This window comes from Nymphalis io, chromosome 8 (assembly GCF_905147045.1).
Source record: "Nymphalis io chromosome 8, ilAglIoxx1.1, whole genome shotgun sequence".
NCBI classification, from domain to species: Eukaryota; Metazoa; Arthropoda; class Insecta; order Lepidoptera; family Nymphalidae; genus Nymphalis; species Nymphalis io.
The window spans coordinates 14,180,443-14,187,500 of NC_065895.1; positions in this window are offsets into that span (position 1 = coordinate 14,180,443).

A 7,058-nucleotide genomic window follows, 5' to 3' on the forward strand; every position below is an offset into this window, starting at 1 on the left:
TTAGGTTAGGTTAGGTTAGGTTAGGTTAGGTTAGGTTAGGTTAGGTTAGGTTAGGTTAGGTTAGGTTAGGTTAGGTTAGGTTAGGTTAGGTTAGGTTAGGTTAGGTTAGGTTAGGTTAGGTTAGGTTAGGTTAGGTTAGGTTAGGTTAGGTTAGGTTAGGTTAGGTTAGGTTAGGTTAGGTTAGGTTAGGTTAGGTTAGGTTAGGTTAGGTTAGGTTAGGTTAGGTTAGGTTAGGTTAGGTTAGGTTAGGTTAGGTTAGGTTAGGTTAGGTTAGGTAGGTTAGGTTAGGTTAGGTTAGGTTAGGTTAGGTTAGGTTAGGTTAGGTTAGGTTAGGTTAGGTTAGGTTAGGTTAGGTTAGGTTAGGTTAGGTTAGGTTAGGTTAGGTTAGGTTAGGTTAGGTTAGGTTAGGTTAGGTTAGGTTAGGTTAGGTTAGGTTAGGTTAGGTTAGGTTAGGTTAGGTTAGGTTAGGTTAGGTTAGGTTAGGTTAGGTTAGGTTAGGTTAGGTTAGGTTAGGTTAGGTTAGGTTAGGTTAGGTTAGGTTAGGTTAGGTTAGGTTAGGTTAGGTTAGGTTAGGTTAGGTTAGGTTAGGTTAGGTTAGGTTAGGTTAGGTTAGGTTAGGTTAGGTTAGGTTAGGTTAGGTTAGGTTAGGTTAGGTTAGGTTAGGTTAGGTTAGGTTAGGTTAGGTTAGGTTAGGTTAGGTTAGGTTAGGTTAGGTTAGGTTAGGTTAGGTTAGGTTAGGTTAGGTTAGGTTAGGTTAGGTTAGGTTAGGTTAGGTTAGGTTAGGTTAGGTTAGGTTAGGTTAGGTTAGGTTAGGTTAGGTTAGGTTAGGTTAGGTTAGGTTAGGTTAGGTTAGGTTAGGTTAGGTTAGGTTAGGTTAGGTTAGGTTAGGTTAGGTTAGGTTAGGTTAGGTTAGGTTAGGTTAGGTTAGGTTAGGTTAGGTTAGGTTAGGTTAGGTTAGGTTAGGTTAGGTTAGGTTAGGTTAGGTTAGGTTAGGTTAGGTTAGGTTAGGTTAGGTTAGGTTAGGTTAGGTTAGGTTAGGTTAGGTTAGGTTAGGTTAGGTTAGGTTAGGTTAGGTTAGGTTAGGTTAGGTTAGGTTAGGTTAGGTTAGGTTAGGTTAGGTTAGGTTAGGTTAGGTTAGGTTAGGTTAGGTTAGGTTAGGTTAGGTTAGGTTAGGTTAGGTTAGGTTAGGTTAGGTTAGGTTAGGTTAGGTTAGGTTAGGTTAGGTTAGGTTAGGTTAGGTTAGGTTAGGTTAGGTTAGGTTAGGTTAGGTTAGGTTAGGTTAGGTTAGGTTAGGTTAGGTTAGGTTAGGTTAGGTTAGGTTAGGTTAGGTTAGGTTAGGTTAGGTTAGGTTAGGTTAGGTTAGGTTAGGTTAGGTTAGGTTAGGTTAGGTTAGGTTAGGTTAGGTTAGGTTAGGTTAGGTAGGTTAGGTTAGGTTAGGTTAGGTTAGGTTAGGTTAGGTTAGGTTAGGTTAGGTTAGGTTAGGTTAGGTTAGGTTAGGTTAGGTTAGGTTAGGTTAGGTTAGGTTAGGTTAGGTTAGGTTAGGTTAGGTTAGGTTAGGTTAGGTTAGGTTAGGTTAGGTTAGGTTAGGTTAGGTTAGGTTAGGTTAGGTTAGGTTAGGTTAGGTTAGGTTAGGTTAGGTTAGGTTAGGTTAGGTTAGGTTAGGTTAGGTTAGGTTAGGTTAGGTTAGGTTAGGTTAGGTTAGGTTAGGTTAGGTTAGGTTAGGTTAGGTTAGGTTAGGTTAGGTTAGGTTAGGTTAGGTTAGGTTAGGTTAGGTTAGGTTAGGTTAGGTTAGGTTAGGTTAGGTTAGGTTAGGTTAGGTTAGGTTAGGTTAGGTTAGGTTAGGTTAGGTTAGGTTAGGTTAGGTTAGGTTAGGTTAGGTTAGGTTAGGTTAGGTTAGGTTAGGTTAGGTTAGGTTAGGTTAGGTTAGGTTAGGTTAGGTTAGGTTAGGTTAGGTTAGGTTAGGTTAGGTTAGGTTAGGTTAGGTTAGGTTAGGTTAGGTTAGGTTAGGTTAGGTTAGGTTAGGTTAGGTTAGGTTAGGTTAGGTTAGGTTAGGTTAGGTTAGGTTAGGTTAGGTTAGGTTAGGTTAGGTTAGGTTAGGTTAGGTTAGGTTAGGTTAGGTTAGGTTAGGTTAGGTTAGGTTAGGTTAGGTTAGGTTAGGTTAGGTTAGGTTAGGTTAGGTTAGGTTAGGTTAGGTTAGGTTAGGTTAGGTTAGGTTAGGTTAGGTTAGGTTAGGTTAGGTTAGGTTAGGTTAGGTTAGGTTAGGTTAGGTTAGGTTAGGTTAGGTTAGGTTAGGTTAGGTTAGGTTAGGTTAGGTTAGGTTAGGTTAGGTTAGGTTAGGTTAGGTTAGGTTAGGTTAGGTTAGGTTAGGTTAGGTTAGGTTAGGTTAGGTTAGGTTAGGTTAGGTTAGGTTAGGTTAGGTTAGGTTAGGTTAGGTTAGGTTAGGTTAGGTTAGGTTAGGTTAGGTTAGGTTAGGTTAGGTTAGGTTAGGTTAGGTTAGGTTAGGTTAGGTTAGGTTAGGTTAGGTTAGGTTAGGTTAGGTTAGGTTAGGTTAGGTTAGGTTAGGTTAGGTTAGGTTAGGTTAGGTTAGGTTAGGTTAGGTTAGGTTAGGTTAGGTTAGGTTAGGTTAGGTTAGGTTAGGTTAGGTTAGGTTAGGTTAGGTTAGGTTAGGTTAGGTTAGGTTAGGTTAGGTTAGGTTAGGTTAGGTTAGGTTAGGTTAGGTTAGGTTAGGTTAGGTTAGGTTAGGTTAGGTTAGGTTAGGTTAGGTTAGGTTAGGTTAGGTTAGGTTAGGTTAGGTTAGGTTAGGTTAGGTTAGGTTAGGTTAGGTTAGGTTAGGTTAGGTTAGGTTAGGTTAGGTTAGGTTAGGTTAGGTTAGGTTAGGTTAGGTTAGGTTAGGTTAGGTTAGGTTAGGTTAGGTTAGGTTAGGTTAGGTTAGGTTAGGTTAGGTTAGGTTAGGTTAGGTTAGGTTAGGTTAGGTTAGGTTAGGTTAGGTTAGGTTAGGTTAGGTTAGGTTAGGTTAGGTTAGGTTAGGTTAGGTTAGGTTAGGTTAGGTTAGGTTAGGTTAGGTTAGGTTAGGTTAGGTTAGGTTAGGTTAGGTTAGGTTAGGTTAGGTTAGGTTAGGTTAGGTTAGGTTAGGTTAGGTTAGGTTAGGTTAGGTTAGGTTAGGTTAGGTTAGGTTAGGTTAGGTTAGGTTAGGTTAGGTTAGGTTAGGTTAGGTTAGGTTAGGTTAGGTTAGGTTAGGTTAGGTTAGGTTAGGTTAGGTTAGGTTAGGTTAGGTTAGGTTAGGTTAGGTTAGGTTAGGTTAGGTTAGGTTAGGTTAGGTTAGGTTAGGTTAGGTTAGGTTAGGTTAGGTTAGGTTAGGTTAGGTTAGGTTAGGTTAGGTTAGGTTAGGTTAGGTTAGGTTAGGTTAGGTTAGGTTAGGTTAGGTTAGGTTAGGTTAGGTTAGGTTAGGTTAGGTTAGGTTAGGTTAGGTTAGGTTAGGTTAGGTTAGGTTAGGTTAGGTTAGGTTAGGTTAGGTTAGGTTAGGTTAGGTTAGGTTAGGTTAGGTTAGGTTAGGTTAGGTTAGGTTAGGTTAGGTTAGGTTAGGTTAGGTTAGGTTAGGTTAGGTTAGGTTAGGTTAGGTTAGGTTAGGTTAGGTTAGGTTAGGTTAGGTTAGGTTAGGTTAGGTTAGGTTAGGTTAGGTTAGGTTAGGTTAGGTTAGGTTAGGTTAGGTTAGGTTAGGTTAGGTTAGGTTAGGTTAGGTTAGGTTAGGTTAGGTTAGGTTAGGTTAGGTTAGGTTAGGTTAGGTTAGGTTAGGTTAGGTTAGGTTAGGTTAGGTTAGGTTAGGTTAGGTTAGGTTAGGTTAGGTTAGGTTAGGTTAGGTTAGGTTAGGTTAGGTTAGGTTAGGTTAGGTTAGGTTAGGTTAGGTTAGGTTAGGTTAGGTTAGGTTAGGTTAGGTTAGGTTAGGTTAGGTTAGGTTAGGTTAGGTTAGGTTAGGTTAGGTTAGGTTAGGTTAGGTTAGGTTAGGTTAGGTTAGGTTAGGTTAGGTTAGGTTAGGTTAGGTTAGGTTAGGTTAGGTTAGGTTAGGTTAGGTTAGGTTAGGTTAGGTTAGGTTAGGTTAGGTTAGGTTAGGTTAGGTTAGGTTAGGTTAGGTTAGGTTAGGTTAGGTTAGGTTAGGTTAGGTTAGGTTAGGTTAGGTTAGGTTAGGTTAGGTTAGGTTAGGTTAGGTTAGGTTAGGTTAGGTTAGGTTAGGTTAGGTTAGGTTAGGTTAGGTTAGGTTAGGTTAGGTTAGGTTAGGTTAGGTTAGGTTAGGTTAGGTTAGGTTAGGTTAGGTTAGGTTAGGTTAGGTTAGGTTAGGTTAGGTTAGGTTAGGTTAGGTTAGGTTAGGTTAGGTTAGGTTAGGTTAGGTTAGGTTAGGTTAGGTTAGGTTAGGTTAGGTTAGGTTAGGTTAGGTTAGGTTAGGTTAGGTTAGGTTAGGTTAGGTTAGGTTAGGTTAGGTTAGGTTAGGTTAGGTTAGGTTAGGTTAGGTTAGGTTAGGTTAGGTTAGGTTAGGTTAGGTTAGGTTAGGTTAGGTTAGGTTAGGTTAGGTTAGGTTAGGTTAGGTTAGGTTAGGTTAGGTTAGGTTAGGTTAGGTTAGGTTAGGTTAGGTTAGGTTAGGTTAGGTTAGGTTAGGTTAGGTTAGGTTAGGTTAGGTTAGGTTAGGTTAGGTTAGGTTAGGTTAGGTTAGGTTAGGTTAGGTTAGGTTAGGTTAGGTTAGGTTAGGTTAGGTTAGGTTAGGTTAGGTTAGGTTAGGTTAGGTTAGGTTAGGTTAGGTTAGGTTAGGTTAGGTTAGGTTAGGTTAGGTTAGGTTAGGTTAGGTTAGGTTAGGTTAGGTTAGGTTAGGTTAGGTTAGGTTAGGTTAGGTTAGGTTAGGTTAGGTTAGGTTAGGTTAGGTTAGGTTAGGTTAGGTTAGGTTAGGTTAGGTTAGGTTAGGTTAGGTTAGGTTAGGTTAGGTTAGGTTAGGTTAGGTTAGGTTAGGTTAGGTTAGGTTAGGTTAGGTTAGGTTAGGTTAGGTTAGGTTAGGTTAGGTTAGGTTAGGTTAGGTTAGGTTAGGTTAGGTTAGGTTAGGTTAGGTTAGGTTAGGTTAGGTTAGGTTAGGTTAGGTTAGGTTAGGTTAGGTTAGGTTAGGTTAGGTTAGGTTAGGTTAGGTTAGGTTAGGTTAGGTTAGGTTAGGTTAGGTTAGGTTAGGTTAGGTTAGGTTAGGTTAGGTTAGGTTAGGTTAGGTTAGGTTAGGTTAGGTTAGGTTAGGTTAGGTTAGGTTAGGTTAGGTTAGGTTAGGTTAGGTTAGGTTAGGTTAGGTTAGGTTAGGTTAGGTTAGGTTAGGTTAGGTTAGGTTAGGTTAGGTTAGGTTAGGTTAGGTTAGGTTAGGTTAGGTTAGGTTAGGTTAGGTTAGGTTAGGTTAGGTTAGGTTAGGTTAGGTTAGGTTAGGTTAGGTTAGGTTAGGTTAGGTTAGGTTAGGTTAGGTTAGGTTAGGTTAGGTTAGGTTAGGTTAGGTTAGGTTAGGTTAGGTTAGGTTAGGTTAGGTTAGGTTAGGTTAGGTTAGGTTAGGTTAGGTTAGGTTAGGTTAGGTTAGGTTAGGTTAGGTTAGGTTAGGTTAGGTTAGGTTAGGTTAGGTTAGGTTAGGTTAGGTTAGGTTAGGTTAGGTTAGGTTAGGTTAGGTTAGGTTAGGTTAGGTTAGGTTAGGTTAGGTTAGGTTAGGTTAGGTTAGGTTAGGTTAGGTTAGGTTAGGTTAGGTTAGGTTAGGTTAGGTTAGGTTAGGTTAGGTTAGGTTAGGTTAGGTTAGGTTAGGTTAGGTTAGGTTAGGTTAGGTTAGGTTAGGTTAGGTTAGGTTAGGTTAGGTTAGGTTAGGTTAGGTTAGGTTAGGTTAGGTTAGGTTAGGTTAGGTTAGGTTAGGTTAGGTTAGGTTAGGTTAGGTTAGGTTAGGTTAGGTTAGGTTAGGTTAGGTTAGGTTAGGTTAGGTTAGGTTAGGTTAGGTTAGGTTAGGTTAGGTTAGGTTAGGTTAGGTTAGGTTAGGTTAGGTTAGGTTAGGTTAGGTTAGGTTAGGTTAGGTTAGGTTAGGTTAGGTTAGGTTAGGTTAGGTTAGGTTAGGTTAGGTTAGGTTAGGTTAGGTTAGGTTAGGTTAGGTTAGGTTAGGTTAGGTTAGGTTAGGTTAGGTTAGGTTAGGTTAGGTTAGGTTAGGTTAGGTTAGGTTAGGTTAGGTTAGGTTAGGTTAGGTTAGGTTAGGTTAGGTTAGGTTAGGTTAGGTTAGGTTAGGTTAGGTTAGGTTAGGTTAGGTTAGGTTAGGTTAGGTTAGGTTAGGTTAGGTTAGGTTAGGTTAGGTTAGGTTAGGTTAGGTTAGGTTAGGTTAGGTTAGGTTAGGTTAGGTTAGGTTAGGTTAGGTTAGGTTAGGTTAGGTTAGGTTAGGTTAGGTTAGGTTAGGTTAGGTTAGGTTAGGTTAGGTTAGGTTAGGTTAGGTTAGGTTAGGTTAGGTTAGGTTAGGTTAGGTTAGGTTAGGTTAGGTTAGGTTAGGTTAGGTTAGGTTAGGTTAGGTTAGGTTAGGTTAGGTTAGGTTAGGTTAGGTTAGGTTAGGTTAGGTTAGGTTAGGTTAGGTTAGGTTAGGTTAGGTTAGGTTAGGTTAGGTTAGGTTAGGTTAGGTTAGGTTAGGTTAGGTTAGGTTAGGTTAGGTTAGGTTAGGTTAGGTTAGGTTAGGTTAGGTTAGGTTAGGTTAGGTTAGGTTAGGTTAGGTTAGGTTAGGTTAGGTTAGGTTAGGTTAGGTTAGGTTAGGTTAGGTTAGGTTAGGTTAGGTTAGGTTAGGTTAGGTTAGGTTAGGTTAGGTTAGGTTAGGTTAGGTTAGGTTAGGTTAGGTTAGGTTAGGTTAGGTTAGGTTAGGTTAGGTTAGGTTAGGTTAGGTTAGGTTAGGTTAGGTTAGGTTAGGTTAGGTTAGGTTAGGTTAGGTTAGGTTAGGTTAGGTTAGGTTAGGTTAGGTTAGGTTAGGTTAGGTTAGGTTAGGTTAGGTTAGGTTAGGTTAGGTTAGGTTAGGTTAGGTTAGGTTAGGTTAGGTTAGG